Source organism: Pseudorca crassidens, chromosome X, assembly GCF_039906515.1.
Source record: "Pseudorca crassidens isolate mPseCra1 chromosome X, mPseCra1.hap1, whole genome shotgun sequence".
NCBI lineage: Eukaryota > Metazoa > Chordata > Mammalia > Artiodactyla > Delphinidae > Pseudorca > Pseudorca crassidens.
Window position 1 is genome coordinate 132,920,360 of NC_090317.1, and position 4,182 is coordinate 132,924,541.

At 41.2% G+C, this 4,182-nt stretch overlaps 1 long non-coding RNA gene across 1 annotated transcript; it reads left to right on the top strand.

Annotated features, from left to right (window-relative positions):
* Positions 1-744: 744 nt before the first annotated feature.
* Positions 745-3,927, top strand: LOC137217482 (uncharacterized). The gene is made up of 3 exons (XR_010940107.1): positions 745-1,281; positions 2,088-2,112; positions 2,399-3,927. It is a non-coding gene; the product is annotated as an uncharacterized lncRNA (long non-coding RNA).
* Positions 3,928-4,182: the final 255 nt, after the last annotated feature.

The window sequence follows — 4,182 nt, forward strand, 5'->3', positions numbered from 1 at the left end:
CAATTAAAAGTGATTTTATACAGACAAAAACAAAAATCTATGGGCTGCTCAAAAAGTTGGAGAGAAACAGAAAGTGAGTCTATATTTAAGAATTTCTTGCCTTTGGAACATTAGGTGTGGGGAGAAACCCCAACTCAAGTTCTTTCCAATTAAAAGAGCTTTGAAGAGCTGATCTTATCTCTGGCCTTATCTCACTCCCCAGGGCAGCGGGGAGGCTGCTGAGAGCCAAGTGTGAGCCCCTCCCCCATCCCAGCATCTAAAGGGGAAGGGGGGGGTCTCCTCTAAAAGCCATGGGCTTGAAGCAGAACACGGCTGTTTTTGGGTAGCAACACATGTGTTTTCTGGCAGCATGGGTTCTAACTAATGGTGAAAAAAAAGCCCAAAAGAAAACAAGAGGATAGCAGGATTATCTTTCTTTTTTAAAAAATTAATTTCTTTTAAAAACAATTAATTTCTTTTTAATTAAATATAGTTGATTTACAGTATTGTGTTAGTTTCAGGTGTACAGCAAAGTGATTCAGTTATATATATCTGTATCTGTATATAGAAATATCTATATAGAGAAATAATTTTTTTCAGATTCTTTTCCCTTATAGGTTATTACAAAATATTGAGTCTAGTTCCCTGTGCTATCCAGTAGGTCCTAATGGGTTATCTATTTTATATAGACTAGTGTGTATCTGTTAATCCCCAATTCCTAATGTATTCCCCTGCTTCTCCTTTCGTAACCGTAAGTTTGCTTTCCATGTCTGTGAGTCCACTTCTGTTTCGTAAACATGTTCATTTGTGTCCTATTTTAGATTCCACCTATAAGTGATATCATCTATTTGTCATTCTCTTGCTGACTTACTTCACTTAGTATGACCGTCTCTAGAGATTATCAAAGTCCTCTTTCTTAAGTTACTTAAAGGATAGGTAGCAAAAGTCTAGGAAAATGTATGTCAGATGCTGCACGTACATAACCCCAGCGAAAGAAGAATAAAGAAACAGAACACGACTCAGGCTTCAGGAATCTTGAACTTAGTCACCCAGCCGTCTTTGAACGATGTGGCTGGTTTTCTGGTGTGTGGAGCTGGAAACCTAGCTTGAGCTTTCACCAGAATAAAGGAGAGACGAGAGACCCAGGCCTCCTGGCGACAGATCCACAGGCGCTGCAGAGCCCGGCCTGAAGGATGATGCAAAGGTTTTTTATCGCACATGTTGATAGAGCCGCTTTCAAGTTCAGCTAAAGAGAGAGGCCAGAAACAGGCTTTTCGGCAAAGAAGCCAAAGCTCCTTTGGGGTACGTAGGTTCCATCCAAATGCTTGATGTCTTCTTCAGAATAAATAAACTCCAAAGGACCTTTTTCTAAAGCCAAAAAAAAAAAAAAAAAAAAAAAGCCCTGCTGAGAGGAGCATTTCACAACCCTGGTCTGCAATTTAAAATATAAAGTAATGCTAGCCATTAAGAAAAAAAAACAAACTGTGTATCGCCTGCCATCTGGAATCAGCGGAGTGAGTGTGTGTGTGTGTGTGTGTGTGTGTGCTCGCATGCATGTGTGTATGTGTGTGTGTGCGGAGGGAAACACACAAAAAATCAGGACTTTACCAGGAAGAAAAAAAGAAGCGTTGTGGAGGACGCATTGCGTTCTTTCCTTAAGGTTAATTGGTTAGATTCCCCCCTTAATCATCTAGTTTTCAGGGAACCCCTGGGTATTTTATGAGAACCCATGGGGATGTAAGTCTTCAGATATGGTCAGGCATGTGGAACACAGTTCAACGGGGGAAAATGTAGTGTTTATCAGTTACACATCTGGTCTTGCCTTGGTGAAGGATTAAGATCCCCGTAACGGCACATTTTCTCTCTGAGTATTTTCCGTAGATGCCCCCAGATTATTCCCTGAGAACGGAATGAAGGAGGGCCTTCTCAGTAATAATGGAAATGCATGCATACAGGCAGGGCCCCTCAGGGTTTTTTCCCCCTTTATTTATTTTTTGATTGAAGTATAGTTGATTAACAAGGTTGTGGTAGTTTCAGGTGTACAGCAAAGTGATTCAGTTATACATATACATGTATCTATTCTTTTTCAAATTATTTTTCCATTTTAGGTTGAGCAGAGTTCCCTGTGCTACAGTAAGTAGGTCCTTGTTATTTATCCATTTTAAATATGGTAGTGTGTACATGTCAATCCCAAACTCCCTAACGATCCTTCCCCACCCCCTTCCCCCTTGGTAACTGTAGGTTTGTTTTCTACATCTGTGACTATTTCTGTCTTGTAAATAAGTTCGTTTGTATCATTTTTGTTTAGATTCCACATATAAGCGATGTCCTATGATACTTCTCTTTCTCTGTCAGACTTACTTCAGTCAGTATGACAATCTCTAGGTCCATCCATGTTTTATATTCTTTCCTATTATAGGTTGTTAGAAGATACTGAATATAGTTCCCTGTGCTGTACAGGAGAGGGCCCCTCCGTTTTAACTAGATGGACAGCAAAATATTCCAACCTGGAGGCAAACCCAGCTGGGACTCTCGGCATCCCAGCATCCCAGCCACTGTGGGTTTTCTCACTTCCTTCCTTTATCACACCCACCCTATAGCTTCTTCAGACTTTGCACATCAGCGGGACCACCGTCATCAACGGCCATGCCTCGCCAACAACAACAGCTGTCCATCATCGGTACCAAACCAGACACCGTGTGCACCAGGGTGAGCCGAACTGGTGCCTTTACAAGGAATGCAGTCTGCTTGATGCTAGAAATGGCGAAAGAAAAAACACAACAAAAAACAAACAACAAAACAACATCTCCAGCGCTCCTCGGCACATAAATACTGTTCTTATGGAATCATGCATGCTTTTCCAGAAAGCCAGCGTTGCCTACACTGATGCTCTCAAGGCTACTGTGGAAAAAATAAATCCAACCCGTGAGTCAGTCCTGTAGGGTCTGGACATCATGGCTTTAGGATTTGAGGCAGAAACACACTCTGCTCAGCAAAGAGCATCTGTTTTCATCACTGCTATCGGGAGGATCAAGGGGGCTCAGAGGTTTGCTAAGCACTGAGTTCTTAGAGCTATTATTGTAGATTACTGCAGGATGAAATAAGGATGATAATGATAACAATAACAGTAATAATAAACCTTTGGACTTGAAAGGACCGGGCAAAGGAAGAGAAGACAGCAGATGTTTATTTGTGCTAAGCTGCAGTCTCCTAAACCCCTTAAGGATTTGGGGCCGGAGGAACGTTGCTTTGCCTGCTGAGGCTCTGGCTATCATCAGGATGTGTTTGAAGCAGGGTTGGTGTCTTTTGTATCAGCTGGTCTGTTAAACGTTGCAAAAGAAAACATCGGGGCAAAAAAAAAGATGTTAAAGATACAGTTTTTTAAACTAATTTTTATTGGCGTAGAGTGGGCTTACAACGTTCTGTGAGTTTCAGGTGTACAGCAAAGTGAGTCAGTTATACATACACACAGATCCACTCTTTCTTAGATTCTTTTCCCATAGAGGTCATTACAGAGCATTGAATAGAGCTCCCTGCGCTATACGGTAGGTCCTTATTAGTTATCTATTTTATATATAGTAGTGTGCCTATGTCAATCCCCATCTCCCAATTGATCCCTCCCCCTCTTTTCCCCTTGGTAGCCGTAAGTTTATTTTCTACATCTGTAACTCTATTTCTGTTTTGTAAATAAGTTCATTTATACCATTGTTTTAGATTCCACATATAAGCAATATCATATATTTGTCTTTCTCTGTCTGACTTACTGCATTCAGTATGACAATCTCTAGGTTCATCCATGTTGCTGCAAATGGCATTATTTCCTTCTTTTTTTATGGCTGAGTAATATTCCATTGTATACATGTACCACATCTTCTTTATCCATTCCTCTATCAACGGGCATTTAAGTTGCTTCCATGTCCTGGCTATTGTAAATAGTGCTGCAGTGAACATTGGGGTGCATGCGTCTTTTTGAATTAGAGTTTCCTCTGGACATATGCCCAGGAGTGGGATTGCTGGGTCATGTGGTAATTCTCTTTCTAGTTTTCTAAGGAACCTCCATACTGTTCTCCACAGTGGCTGCACCAACTTACATTCCCACCAACGGTGTAGGAGGGTTTCCTTTTCTCCACACCCTCTCCAGCGTTTGTTATTTGTAGACTTTTTAATGATGGCCATTCTAACTGGTGTGAGGTGATACCTCAT